A 16,187-nucleotide genomic window follows, 5' to 3' on the forward strand; every position below is an offset into this window, starting at 1 on the left:
AGTTTCAGAGGTAGAGTTTAGTGATTCAAGCTGGTATGACTTCTAAATTTCCTTTGCCAGGAATGTCGAACACTTGAACAAAGCTTAAAAAAGTCATGATGTATACTCAGTGGATGCCATCTTGACCTAGGAGCACCAAGATAAATTACACTTAGTGTCTGCCCTCTCAGACTCAATGCATAGTCACGGCATATCAAGAGAAGTGCTTTTACCCCCAGAAACAAAGGTGAAGTGACATGTGAGCTGGCCCTAAAAGTTAAATAGGACTAGGAAGCTTTTATATGGGATGTGGGAATATATATGTTAAGAGTTTTCATCTTGATGGTTCAGTGGTAAATTAGAGAGGGAAAGAAACAAATTGTGGATGACACTTATAGACAAATTAGAATCATCTCTTCCTTTTCCTTGGCACACTCAAACATACCTTGATTTGTAGTTGTGAACATACACATCTGTTTCTTGCCACTAATCTATCTCTTATTTAAGCCAAAATCTAGGTCCCTCTCTTCTTTTATTCCCAGCTTGTGTTAACACAGTACCCAGCACATAGTTTGTGCTTAGTACCAAAGGACGGAGAGGCTACAGTCCTTGGTGCTGCTTGCTAGTATAACTGCCTCAGCTGTCTGTATGTTGGGTCTAGAAGTTATCTAAATGTTGGATACAGGGTTTGGAAATCAAGGAAGTAGAAATAAAAGTAAGCTATTTCTTGGCAGCCTATTAGATTATTTTTAAATAGCTTTGTTTTCCATTTCAAAGAATTTTTTGTCCATTATTAGACAATTTAGAAAACATGGATAAGCAGAGGAAAATAAATTTTCATACTAATAATTCTAACATGCAGAATAAGAGACTATTAAAAGTTAGTATATATTGTATAGTCTCTTTTATTATATATTTTTACTTACTTTTTAGATATTTAGATTAGTTCCATTGGATTAAGTCTTAATTACCATACACTCCCAAATTTTTATGGAATGCTTTCCAAAACAATAGTTATAGCTAAATGGTTGTTACATCCACTACTTTTTTCACTAACATAAATTCCCCAAAATGGAATTGTTAGGTTAAAAGGGTATAGACATTTTTAAGGGCATTTATAAAAATTACTAAGTTGCTCCTTAGAAAGAGTGTATAATTTTATACTTTTATCAATAAGGTACTGAGCATATTTCCCATAACCCCTACTAACACAGGATGTTTTCCTCTTAAAAATATTTTCCAATTTGATAAATAAAAAGTATAATATTATTTTACTTTGCATTTGATTACTAATGAGGCTGAATTTTTTTTCATATGTATTCAGTCAGTTCTATTTCATTTTAGGCAGCTTGCCTTTTCAAGTCTTTTGCTCATTTCTGCTGAATTAGTTTTTTTAAGTTTATTTTATCATACATACACATTAAATATTTTAAAATACAAAATACATTCAAAATCTTAATAATAAAATTTATTCATAATTCCATGACCCATATTTAACATTGGTATGTCTCCTTTCACTGTTCCTCCCTTTCCCTCTCTAACCCCTCTCTCTCCTCCTTCTCCTCTTCCTCCTCCTTCACTCTTTCTTCCTGCACCAAAAAATACACTGTGCTAAATGGTATCATACTATATAGATTTGTAACATACTTTTTCACATAACAGTGTATTTCCATGCCAATAAGTATGCATTTTTATAATTTATCATTAGTCCACTATTTTGAAAGCTTAGGTTGTTTCAGTTAGATCACCTCAACTTCCAAAGTTTTGCAATTCTTGCCCTTTCAGTGTTGTGTTAACCCTCAGTTTCAATTTTTTATCTCTCATACTTCCTCAATTATGAAAAAGCTTTCCTCAAATAATTCTCACCCATGTTTCCTCTTTATGGAGCTCCTATTATCCCACAAGAACAAATGAAGAGAACTAGAAATGGTAATGAAGAAGATTAATAACAAACTCTATGAACATATACTTGTTCTCTTTTCTTCTCTCAATGTCCTTAAAAAACATAAATTACATAAAGTAATAGAAGAGTGTAGTTTGGGGTTTGTAATATATATAGATACAATATAGTAAAGTAATAATTAGAACAGTGTAAGGTGGGGTTTGTAATCTATAGGTATGTAATAGGTATAGCAATAATAGCACAAAAAGAGGGAAGAAGGAGGAAAGTTATATAGGAGTAACATTTCAGTATCTTGCTGGAATTAAGTATAAATCTGAAGTAAATTCTAAGAAGTTAGAAATGTATATGACAGCCCATCTTTCTGCCCCATAGGTCCTGTCCTTTAATGAAAGTGCCTTTTTGCTCCAAATAAATAAATAATGTTTCTTTTAAAATGTATATGGCAAGTCCCTAAAGCAACCACTAGAAAATTAACTCAAAAATACATAGTGGAAAAAATCATTAAAAGAATTAGAATGTTACACTTAGAAAATAATTCACTTATTATAAAAGAAAGCAGTAAAGAAAAAGAAAGAAAAAATGCCAAGACAGATAGAAAACAAAAAGTAAATGGCAGATATAAGTCTAACTATATCAATAATAACAATTTATAAATTTGAATGAATTAAGCATTCCTTTAAAAGGCAGAGATTTTCAAACTGGATTTAAAAAACTAATTTTATGCTGTCTACATGAGAAATACTAGATTTAAAGACATAATGGGGAGAAAAAAATAGAAACTAAGTATAGGGATATGTCATGTAAACAACCTTAAGAAACTTGTAATGTCTTTATAAATACCAGAGAATGTAGACTTTAATTCAAAAAATAGTTACTAGAGATGAACAGGAAAACATTACAATTACGTATATGCACCACATCAAACCCTAAAATACATGAAACAAAACTGACAGAATTAAAATAAACAATTCAACAATAAGAGCTGAAGACTTCCATACTCCTCTTTCATTGATGGATGAACAACCAGGAAGAAGATCAACAAGGAAATAGAAGTCATGAGCAACACTACAAATAAAACTATAAACCAAATAGACCTAACATATCTATAGAACACTCCACCTAAGAACAGTAGAATATATATTCTTCTCAAGTACACATGGAATATTCTCCAGGATAGAACATGTGTCAGGCCATGAAACAGTCTCAATACAAAAAGAAGTAAAATCATACAAAGCATATTCTCTGACCATAATGGAATAAAATTAACAATAAAGATAGGAATTTGGAAATTTATAAACATGTAGCAACAACACACTGCTTAAATAACCAAAGGATAAGAGAAGAATACATTAAAGGAAATAATTTGAAATGAATGAAAATGAAGGGGAAAGTATCAAAACTTTAAGATGAATAAAATAGCAACACGGAATGCCAAAACTAATGGGATGTAGCAGTGCTACATGCAGTGCTGAGAAATGTATAGCAATAAATGCATATACTAAAAAACAAATGCCTTGAATCAATAACCTAACCTTCTACTTTAAGACACTGTGGAAAAAAGAGCAAATTAAGCATAGCAAACACAAAGATGGAAAGAAGAATGACTGAAGTGAATAAGTTAGAGAATAGAAAAACAATAGAGAAAATCAATGGAACCAAAAGTCAGATTTTTTAAAAAAAAGATTAATAAGGCCTTAGGTACACTGGTCAAGGAAAGACGAGATAACATTTAAATTGTTGAGGTCAGAATAAAAGAGGTAACATGAATGTTGACCTTACAGGAATAAAAATATATATATAAAACATAACTTTATACTAACAAGTTAGATAACTTAGACAAAGTGAGCAAATTCTTGGACACTGGTTGGAGATGAAATAAAAACTCTGGATAGGAAAAATAATCCCAGGCTGATACAGCTTAACTGGAAAATGCTATCAAACATTTTTAGAAAGAAAACAAATGAACATGGGGGTGGGGCATAGGGGAGAGGCAGACTGAGAAACAGATTGTTAACTATAAAGAACAAACTGATGGTTAGTGGAGGGGAGGTGGGTGAGGGGATGGGTCAAATATGTGATGAGGTCTAAGGAGTCCACTAGTTGTGATGAGCACCAGGTGTTGTATGTAAGTGATGAATCACTAAATCATATACCTGAAAAAATAGTAATTCTTTACAATCTTCCAAAGAATAAAAGAGTAAAAAACACTTCCAGATTCATTCTACAAGGCCAGTGTTAGCCAGATACCCAAAGCAGATAGTAAAGCAAAGTTGGTTTACCATCTAAAAATCAAATCAATATAATATATCATATTAATAGAATAAATGATTGAAACCACATGATCATCCTAGTAGTCTCAGAAAAAGCAGTTGAAAAAAGTCCAATACCTCCTCTTGATTAAAAAAAAAAAACAAATAAACTAAAAGTGGAAGGGAATTTCTTTGACCTGATAAAGGATATCTCTGAAAAACCCATAGCTAACAACTAGTGAATAGTGAAAGATTGAAAGCTATTCCCTATGACCAGGAAAAAAAACAAAGATGTCTGTTCTTTCAGCATTGTACCGAAGGTTCTAGCCAGGACTGTTAGGCAAATTAATGAAATAAAAAGCATCCAAATTGGAAAAGAAGAAGGAAAACTATCTATTTGAATATAGGAAATCTCAAGAAATCTGTTGAAAAACTATTAGAACTCAGTAAAGATTAAGAAAGTTGCAGGATATAATACAAATTTATTTTAAAAAATCAATTCTACTTCTATGCACAAAGAATGAAAAGCCAAAAATAAGGAAATAATTCCAGTTATAATAACAGCAAAAAGAATAAAATAACTGGAATAAATTTAACAAAAGAAGTATAAAACTTATATTGTGAAAACTGCCAAAACATTGTTGAAAAAAAATTAAGGAAGATCTAAATGAAATGAAGGCATCCCACATTCGTGGAGCAGAAGGTTTAAAAAATAGTTAGAACATCAGTACTCCACAAATAGATTTATAGATTCGAAGCAACTCCTTAGAAAATCCCAGCTACTTTTTGTTGTTTTTGTAGAAATGAAAAAGCTGAATCCTGAATTCATACGGAACTACAAAGAGATCAGAGTAGCCAAAATAATCTTGAGAAAAAAATAAAATCATAGGATTCACACTTACTGATTTCAAAATATACAAAGCTAATGTAAACAAGACAATGCGATACTGGCATAAAGATTGACATGTAGATAAACAGTGTTGAATTAGGAGTCCAGGGGCGCCTGGGTGGCTCAGTGGGTAAAGCCTCTGCCTTCGTCTCAGGTCATGGTCCCGGGGTCCTGGGATCGAGCCCCGCATCGGGTTCTCTGCTCAGCAGGGAGCCTGCTTCTCTTCCTCTCTCTGCCTGCCTCTCTGCCTACTTGTGATCTCTCTCTGTCAAATAAATAAATAAAAATCTTAAAAAAAAAAAAAAAAGAATTAGTCCAGAAGTAAAAATAAATCCTCACATTTATGGCTAGGATATGGCAACAAGGATGCTAAGATAATTCTAAGGGGGAAAAATAGTGTTTTAAGAAAGGGAGAGTTGGATATACATACATACATACAAAAGAAATACCATCACCAGAACTAAGGATTCTAGGTAAGAGATTGCAGCACCTGGATGGAGCACAGAAATAAGAAAAGATGAAAAAGGTAGAAAGGAAAATCTCATATTACCTGTGTCATCCCATCTCTAAAGCCCAGGCAGCCCAGTATGGAGAGACAACCTCTCCATGGGGGAAGGAGAGTGAAGTGAGTGCCCAGCTTGACTATGGACTCCAGCAACAGACCCTCCGTGAACACCAATTCCAGACTAGCATCAGTGGGCCCAGCCCAATGACATGCCAGCCCCCATGGACCCAGGCCTCAGACTCACTTCAACACAAAGACTCCACTACACCAGACTCCAGGCAAGCGACTGTACACCATTCTCCATAATTGTCCAGCACCAGGTTTGCCCCTGCAACCTCAGGCTTGCCCTAGTGCCAGATCAACCCCTAGATCCCTAGGCTCCAGTAAAACCCAGTAGACCTCAATAATGACCAGCCCCAAGAGATCCAGGCTCCAGGTCCACTACTGCAGACTTATACTGCAGGCATCACAGACCCATCCCAAAAGTAGGCCACACCTTGCAGACTCTGGCTTAAGACCCAGTTACTACCATATTGGCCCCCATGGACCCAGGCACAAGCCCAGTCACCTGCTTACCTTGGCCTCCTGATTCTAGCCATAAACTCACCCAAAGACCCCAGGAGGCAGCTTGCCCAGAGTCAAGACTCAGACTGCTAAAGGGCATTCCCTGCCAAAGTCAGTCTTTAGAGACTGAAAGCGATGCCTGCTTTTTTAGATGCAGTGACACTAATGCAGTGTTACAAGGATCTTGGATAACCAAGAGAATGTGACACCACCAAAGAAACAAAATACTAGTAACTGACCTAAAGAAATTGAGATCTGCAAACTGTGTGTCAAAATTCAAAATAATCATCTTAAAAAAATTCAGTGAACTTCATAAGAAAACAAAGAACTGAGCAAATTCAGGGAAACAGTGCATGAAGAAAATGAGAAGTGCAACAAAGAGAAACCATAAAAACAAGCCAAAAGGATATTCTGGGGATAAAGAACACAATGACTGCACTGAAAAATTCCACAGATAGCTTCACCAACAGACTCTATTAAGCAAAAGAAAGAATTGGTGAGCATGAAGACTGGTCAACTGAAATTAACCCAGTCAGAGGAAAGAAAAGGAAAAGAAAAAAACAAAAAAGAGAGCAAAAAATCCTAGAAGAGTTACAGGACACCACTAAAAGAAACAATATTCATATTAATGGGGGTCCCGAAATACAGATAAAGAAAGGAAGAAAACTTATTTAAAGAAATAATGACAGAAAACTTTACTAATCTGTAATCTGGGGAGGGAAATGAACATCCAGATCTGTGAAGTCCAAGGAACCCCAAACATAAAATATAGAGGTCTTCACCGATACACATTATAAGCAAATTCTCAAAAGTCAAAGATGGAATTTTGAAAACAGCAAGAGAAAACCAACTCATCATGTACATGGGAATCCCTAGCAGTGGATTTCTTAGTAGACTACCTTGCAGACCAGGAAAGAATGGGATTATATATTTTAAGTGCCAAAGGAAAAACTGCCACCCAAGAACACTATACTTGGCAAAGCTGTCTTTCAGGGAAAAAAAAGGAGAGATAAAGACTTTCTGAGTCGAACAACATCTTTGAGAGTTCATCACAATAGACCAATAGACCTGTCTTACAAGAAATGCTAAACAGAGTTCTCAAGTTGAAAGAATGCCAACTACAAGGAGAACATATGAAAGTTTAAAACTCACTGTAAAACTAAGAATATAGTCAAATTCAGAATACTCTAATACTCCAATAGAGTGCATAAATCACTTTTAACTCTGGTATATAAGTTAAAAGAGAAAAGTATCAGAAATAACTACATCTACAATAATTTGATCCTGGATACAGAATATAGAAATAAATTGTGATATCAATAACAAATGTTGGGGAAGGAAAAGTTAAACCATACAGATTTTGTATGCAATTGAACTTAAGTTATTGCCAACTTAAAATAGATTGTTAGAACTATGTTTTATTGGAAGCTTAATGTTAACCAAAAATAAACCTATAGTAGATACACAAAAGATAAAGTAATCAAAGTATACCACTACAAGAAATTAACAAATAACAAAGGATGATAGCAAGAAAGGAATAACAGAATTACACAGTAGTCAAAACCAATTAACAAAACGACGGTACTAAGCCCTTGTATATAATTACTTTAAATGTAAATGGATCAAAATAGCCAATCAAAAGACACAGAGTGGCTAAATGGATTAAAAAACAAGATCCCACAATATGCTGCCTATTAGGGACTCATTTTATCTCTAAGGACACACATAAGCTAAAAGTGAAGGGATGGGAAAAGATCTTCCATTCAAATGGTAACCAAAAGAGAGCAGGGTGACATTACTTAATATCAGACAAAATAGATGTTAAGTCAAAAGAAAGCCATTATATAATGATAAAAGGGTTGATTCATCAAGAGGATACAACAACTGTGAATATATATGCTCCCAATATTGGAGTACCTAAGTGTATAAAGTAAATATTAACAGAACTGAGAGGGGAAATAGCAGTATAATTATAGGGGGCCTCAGTAGCCTACTTGCAAAAATGAATAAATCATCCAGATGAAAAATTAGGAAACAGCAGACTTGAACAACACTACAAACCAAATCATTCTAACAGACATATGCAGAGCATTCCATCCAACAGCAACAAGATAACACATTCATTTTAAGCATGCACAGAGAATTTTCCTGGATAGATCATATGTTAGACCACAAAACAAGTCAATAAATTTCAGAAGATTGAATTATATCAGGTATCTTTTCCAACCACAGTGGTTTAAAAAAAAAAAAAGGCTAGAAGTCAATAGCAGGAGGAAAATCGCAAATATGTTGAAAGTGAAAACACTCATGATCAATTAGTCAAAGAAGAAATCAGAAGTGAAATCAAAAAGTATCTTGAGACAAATAAAAATGGAAACAAAACATAGCAAAACTTATGGGATGCAGCAAAAGCAGTTCTAAGGGTGAATTTTAATAAATGCCCATAGTGGGTGCCTGGGTGGCTCCATGGATTAAGCCTCTGCCTTCAGCTCATGTCATGATCTCAGGGTCCTGGGATTGAGTCCCACATCAGGCTCTCTGCTCTGCGCCCCACCTCACCCCTCTCTTGCCTCTCTGCCTATTTTTGATCTCTGTCAAATAAATAAATGAAATCTTTTAAAAAATAAATAAAAATATAAATGCCCATAGTAAGAAAAAAAGAAAGACCTAAAATAATCTAGCTTTTATGCCTCAAGAAACTAGAAAAAGAGCACACCGAACCTAAAATTAGTAGAAGGAAGAAAATAATAAAAATCAGAAATAAATGATATACAGACTAGAAAAACAGTAGAAAAGATCAATGAAAATAAGAATTGTTTTTTTGAAAAGATAAAATTGACAAATCTTAGGCCAAGGAAAAGAAGACTTATAAATTATACGTGAAAGAGAAGATATTACAATTGATTCCACAGAAATAAGATCACAAGATACTATGAAGATTTATATGCCAACAAAATTGATAACATACAAGAATGGAAAAGTTCCTAGAAACATACAACCTACCAAGACTGAATCCTGAAGAAATAGAATATCTGAATAGACCAATAATGAGTAAGGAGATAGAATCAACAATTAAAAACTTTTTTTTTAAGATTTTATTTATTTATCAGAGAGGGCGGGGGAGAGAGCGAGCACAGGCAGACAGAATGGCAGGCTGAGGCAGAGGGAGAAGCAGGCTCCCTGCCGAGCAAGGAGCCCGATGTAGGACTCGATCCCAGGACACTGGGATCATGACCTGAGCCAAAGGCAGCTGCTTAACCAACTGAGCCACCCAGGCGTCCCAACAATTAAAAACTTTCAAAAAAAAAAGCCCAAGACCTGATGGCTTTATGGGTAAAGAAAAATAAATGCCAGTGCTTCCCAAACTCTTCTCAAAAACTGAAGAGGAGGGAACACTCACAAACTCATTTTACAAGGCCAGAAATAATACCCTATTCCAGAGCCAAAGATACTACAAGGAAAGTATAGACCAATATTCCTGATGAACATGGATGCAGAAATCCTCAACAAAATGCTAGCAAACCAAATTCAACAGCACAATAAGAGGATCATACACCATGATAAATTGGGGGTTATCCCTAGGGCAAAGACGGTTTAACATACGCAAATTAGTAAGTGTCAGATACAACATTAACAGAAGTGAAAAAATAATATGATCAACTCCATAGATACAAAAAAAATTTGACAAAATTCACAATATTTCATAATTTAAACACACACACACACCCAGCGAAAAGAAAGAATGTACCTCAACAAAATAACGGCTCTATATAACAAGCTCACAATTAACATCATACTCATTGGTGAAAGCTGTCAGCTTTTCCTAAAACTAAGATCAGGAATAAGCACAAGGATGCCCACTCTTGCCACTTATTCAACTGGAAGTTGAACTGGAAGTCTAGCCAGAATTTTTAGGCAAGATAAAGAAAAGGCTTCCAAATCAGAAAGGAAGAAGTAAAGCTTTTTTCTTTTTACAGAAGAGATAATCTTATACAGTTGACCCTGTAACAACATGAGTTAGGAGCACTGACCTCCTACACAGTCAGAAATCCACATTTAACTTTTGACTCCCCAAAAGCTTAACTACTAATAGCATACTGTTGACCAGAAGCCTTCCTGGTAACTTAAACAGTGGATTAACACATATTTGTATGTTACATTTATTATATACTGTATTCTTAGACAGTTAAGCTAGAGGGAAAAGAGTTAAAAAATTATAAGGAAGAGAATATACATTTATTATACTGTACTTACCAAGAAAAGGCCATGCAATTCAAACCCATGTTGTTCAAGGATCAATTTTATATATAAAACTCTAAAGGCTACCAAAACACTATGAGAACTAATGAACTAATTTAGTGAAGTTGCAGGATACAAAACCAATCTACAAAAATCAGTTCCATTTGTACATACTAATAAAGTATCTGGAATAAAATAAAACAATCTCATGTACAATAACATCAAAAAAAATTGTAGGACTACATTTAACCAAGGAGGTCAAAGGTTTGTGCACTGAAATCTATAAAATCTTAATGAAAGAATTTGAAGAGGACACCAAAAAAAAAAAAAAAAAAAAAAAAAAAAAAAAAAGAAAGAAAGAAAAAGGAAGGATATCCCATCTTCATGGATTAGAAGAGTTAATAATATTAAAATATTCTCCAAAGCTGTCTGCAGATCAGTGCAGTCCATCTCACAATTCCAGTGACATTTTTCACAAAAGTAGACAAAACAATCCTAAAGTTCATTTAGGATCACAAAGTGATCCTAATGATCACAAAGTGCAAAAGCAATCTTGAGCAATAAGAACAAAGCTAAAGGCATCATATTATCTGATTTCAAAATATACTACAAAGCTACACTCATCAAAAAAGCATGGTATTGACAGAAAAACATCAAAATATAGACTATATAGAGAGCCTATAAATAGATCCCTGCATTTATGGTCAATTGACCTTTGACAACAGTGCCACAAACACACATGAGGAATGGAAAGTCTCTTCAATAAAGGATGCTGGGAAAACTGGTTATCTCCATGAAGAAGAATTAAGTTGGACACTTACCTCACTTCATTAAAACAACAACAACAAAAGCCTCAAATGGATTAAAGAGGGGCACCTGGGTGGCTCAGTGGGTTAAGCCGCTGCCTTCGGCTCAGGTCATGATCTCAGGGTCCTGGGATCGAGTCCCGCATCGGGCTCTCTGCTCAGCAGGGAGCCTGCTTCCTTCTCTCTCTCTCTGCCTGCCTCTCAGTGTACTTGTAATTTCTCTCTGTCAAATAAGTAAATAAAATCTTAAAAAAAAAAAATGGATTAAAGAGTTAAATGTAAGGCCTGAAACTAAAACTACTAGAAAAAAAAAAAAACACAGAGAACAAGCTTCTTGGCATTCATCTGTACAATTTGATCTTTTTTTATATGATCCAAAAGCACAGGTGAAAAAAATGCAAAAATAGACAGTGGGATTGTATCAAACTAAAAAGCATCTAGTAGGAAAAGATCAAGAGTAAAAACAGCCTACAGAATGGGAGAAGATATTTGCAAACCATACATCTGATAACTCAACATCCAAAATATATAAGGAATGCAAACAATTCAATAATAAAACAACTCAGTTTAAAAATGGACAAATGCAGGAGTACCTGGAGTATCAGTTAAGCATCTGACTCTTAATTTTGGCTCAGATCATCATCTCAGGGACATGAGATCAAGCCCCACATCAGGCTTTCTGCTCAGTGGGGAGTCAGTTGAAAATTCTCTCTCTACCACTCCATCTCCCTCTGTCTCTCCCCTCACCCCCTGCTTACACACACACACACACTCTAAAATAAGTAAATAAATCTTTTTTTTAATGGGGAAAGGCAAAATCAACATATAGAAATCTTGCATTTCTGTGTATACAATAATGAATCAACAGAATGAGAAATCAAGAAATCAATTCCATTTATAATTGTACCAGAACCCATAAGATACTTAGGAATAAACCTAACCAAAGAGGTAAAAAAAAGATCTGTACCCTGAAAGCTGTAAAACACTGATGAAAGAAATTTAAGATGACACAAAGAAGTGGAAAATCATTCCATGCTCATGGATTGCAAGAAAAATATTGTTAAAATGTCTATACTACCCAAAGCAATCTACACACTTAATGAAATTCCTATCAAAATACCACCAACATTTTTCATAGAGCTAGAAACAAACAATCCTAAAATTTGTATGGAACCACAAAAGACCCCAAATAGCCAAAGGAGTCTCAAAAAGCAAAGCTGGGGGCATCACAATTCCAGGCTTCAAGCTACATTTCAAAGTTATAGTGACCAAGATGGTATGGACCGACACAAAAACAGTCAGTGGAACATAACAGAAAATCCAGAAATGAACTCACAACTATACAGTCAATTAATCTTCAACAAGGCAGGAAAGGATCTGCAATGGAAAAAAGACAGTCTCTTCATCAAATGGTGTTGAGAAAACTAAACAACAACATGCAGAAGAATGAAATTGGACTACTTTCTTACACCATACACATACATAAATTCAAAATGGATGAAAGACCTAAATAAATCCATCCAAATCCTAGAGGAGAACACAGGCAGTAAACTCTCTGACCTTGGCTTTAGCAGCTTCCTACTAGATCCATGTCCTGAGGCAAAGGAAACAAAAGCAAAAATGAACTGTTGGGACTTCATCAAAATAAAAAGCTGCACAGTGAAGGAAATAATCAACAGAACTAAAAGGCAGCCTACAGAATGGGAGAAGAAATTTGCAAATGACATATCTTGTAAGGGGTTAATATCCCAAATATATAAAGAATATATCAAACTCAACACCCAAAAGAGAAATAACCCAGTTTAAAACTGGACAGAAGAAATGAATAAACATTTTTCCAAAGAAGACCAAACAGATGACTGACAGACACATGAAAAGATGCTCAGTATCACTCATCATCAGGGAAATACAAATCAAAACTACAATGAGATATCACTTCACACCAATCAGAATGACTAAAATTAGTAACACTGGAAACAACAGATGCTAGTGAGGCTGTGGAGAAAGGAGAGCCCTCTTACACTGTTGGTGGGAATGCAAACTGGTGCAGGCACTCTGGAAAATACTAAGGAGGTTTCTCAAAAATTAAAATTAGAACTACCGTATAATCCAGCAGTTGCACTATTAGGCATTTATTCAGAGGATACAAAAATACTAATTCAGAGGTAGACACGCATCCCAGTGTTTATAGTAGCGTTATCAGTAATAACCCAAGCTATGAAAAAAGCCCAGATGCACATCGACTAATGAATGGATAAAGAAGATATCCATGGGATTCTCCTCAGCCATAAAAAAAGAGTGAAATCTTGCCATTTGCAATGACGTGGATGGAACTAGACTATTTTGCTAAGCAAAATTAAGTCAGAGAAAGACGAATATCATATGATTTTACTCCTAAGTGGAATTTAAGAAACAAAACAAACATGAGGGCCAAGGAAGGCAAACCAAGAAATAGACTCTTAACCATAGAGAACAAATTGAGGGTTACTGGAGGGTTGGTGGATGAGGTGATGTGTTAAGTAGGTGGTGGGTATCAAGGAGGGCACTTGTGATGAGAACCAGGTGCTGTAAGTGATGAATCACTAAATTCTACACCTGAAACTAATATTGCAGTATATGTTAACTAGCTAGAATTTAAATAACAACTTGGCAGGAGGAGAAAAAAATGTAATAAAAAGTAAAATGGGGGTGGGGGCACCTGGGTGGCTCAGTGGGTTAAGCCGCTGCCTTTGGCTCAGGTCATGATCCCAGGGTCCTGGGATTGAGCCCCACATCAGACTCTGCTCAGCGGGGAGCCTGCTTCCCCCTCTCTCTCTGCCTGCCTCTCTGCCTACTTGTGATCTCTCTCTCTCTCTATGTGTGTGTCAAATAAATAAAATCTTAAAAAAAAAAAAAAGAAGAAAGAAAGAAAGAAAAAGTAAAATGGGCAGAGGACCTGAATAGACATATCTCAAAATAGCCAATAGAGAAGAAGTTAAGATGGCAGAGGACTAGGGGGACCCTAAGCTTGTTTCATCCCTCCAATACAAGTAGATAGTTATTGAATCACTCTGAACATCCAGGAAATCAATCAGAGATCTGAGAAAACAAATACTGCAAGTCTACAAGTAGAAAAACAACCACTGTTTGGAAGATAGAAGATACAGAGACTTGAATCTGGTGTGATATAGCTGAGGATACCACAGAAGGGACAGAGCCTACTTAAGAAACCTACCTCAAGGGGCGCCTGGATGGCTCAGTCGTTAAGCCTCTGCCTTCCGCTGGGGTCATGATCCCAGGATCCTGGGATTCCTGGGATTCCTGGGATCGAGCCCTGCATTGGACTCCCTGCTCAGTGGGAAGCCTGCTTTTCCTTCTCCCACTCCCCCTGCTTGTGTTTCCTCTCTCACTGTGTCTCTCTCTGTCAAATGAATAAATGAAAATCTTAAAAAGAAGAAGAAGAAGAAGAAGCCTACCTCAAAGTATTACAAGCAGCAAAGTGCAAAATCGAAACTTTTTGAAGTCTGCTCCAGTGCTCCAGTGGGGGACATGCCTAGGTTAAAGGTGCTCAGGTGGAGAAGTGGAGCAGAATCCCAGGTGTGACAGCCCGGTCTGAGGATCCCTGGGGTTGAAAGACTAACATGTCATGCCTAAGTGCAGCAGAATTCTCAGGTATAAGAGCAGGGAAGCCAGCTGAGAAGGGTGAGTCTACATGCTAGCTTTTTGCTCTGTGTCGCCATAAAGTGGAACTACTGCAGAGCTGTACAATCACTCCCCTGGGATGGGTCCAACAAAAAGCAGAAGTGAGATGAGACCCTCCCTGAAGGGAACAGTGCAGTCCTAGCCACAGCATTCCCTAAAATTTGGAGTTGAAACTCAGTCCTGTGCCTGAGATTAAAATGCTTGGTCACAGGCTGGATGAACACAGAATTTTGATGGAAACCAGAGAGACAAGACTGGTTGTTCTTCTGTGAGGGTTCACTAAAGACTAGGGGGTGCTAATATTCTGCTCTGGGGCCAGAGAGCCAGGTGTTGCCATCCTCATCCCACCCCTCAGTGCTAAAAACAGCACTTAGCCCTGCTTCCCTCCACACTTTGAAGCACATTTCCACTAGGGCAAATCCACCTGAGAATCAACACAACCGGCCCCTTCTCCCAGAACACCAACAAAACCAACTCACTTGAACCAACTTGATTGATCATAGAGGGCTGCAAAGCTTTAGCTCTTCGGGAAAACAGTATATAACATTCGTTGTGTTTTTAGTCTTTAGTCTTTAGTAATTCTTTTTTCAATTATCTTTTCAATTTTTTATTTTTCGATTTTTTTTACGTATACTTCATGTATGCTTTTTTATTTTTGTTTCCTTTCATTTTATGTTATTTCATTTTATCTATATATAAACATATATATGTTATTCTTTCTAATTTTAGGAACTGCTTTCTTTTAACAAGTGGACCAAAACACACCCAGGATCTAGTTTTTTTGTTTATTTGTTGTTGTTGTTGTTGTTGTTGGGTTTTTTCTTTTTCTTTTTTTTTTTTTTTGGACAAAATGACAAGATAGACAAATTCACCCCAAAGGGAAAAAAACAGGAGATAGTGTTCAGTCAGGGATTTATCAATATGGATATAAGTAAGCTGTCTGAAATGGAATTTAAAATAATTATAAGGATACTAGCTGGGCTTGAAAAAAGCATAGAAGACAGTGGAGAATTCCTTACTATAGAGACAACTAAAATCTAGTCAGGCTAAAATTTAAAATGCTGTTACCAAGATACAGTCTCAAGTGGAGACCATAAAAATGAAAATGAACAAGTAGAGCAATGAATCAGTGATATAGAAGATAAAATTATGTAAAACGAGCAGAAAAGAAGAAAGAAAATGAAAACTATTAGATCACAAGTGTAGACTTAAGGAACTCAACAATTCCATTAAGGGAAATAATATCCATATTATAGGAGTCCCAGAAGATAAAGAGCAGGAAAAGGGGGCAGCAGGTTTATCTGAGCAAATTATACTGAGAATTTCCCTAATCTGTGGAAGGAAACGCATTCAAGCACAAGAAGCACAGAGA

At 35.8% G+C, this 16,187-nt stretch overlaps 1 protein-coding gene across 4 annotated transcripts in view; it reads left to right on the plus strand.

Moving 5' to 3' along the window:
* The window catches only part of PPP2R3A (protein phosphatase 2 regulatory subunit B''alpha), a 197,413-nt gene that overhangs the window by 138,295 nt on the left and 42,931 nt on the right, over positions 1 to 16,187 (plus strand). The gene's annotated exons all lie outside the window — the stretch shown is intronic.

This window comes from Mustela nigripes, chromosome 2 (genome assembly GCF_022355385.1).
Source record: "Mustela nigripes isolate SB6536 chromosome 2, MUSNIG.SB6536, whole genome shotgun sequence".
NCBI lineage: Eukaryota > Metazoa > Chordata > Mammalia > Carnivora > Mustelidae > Mustela > Mustela nigripes.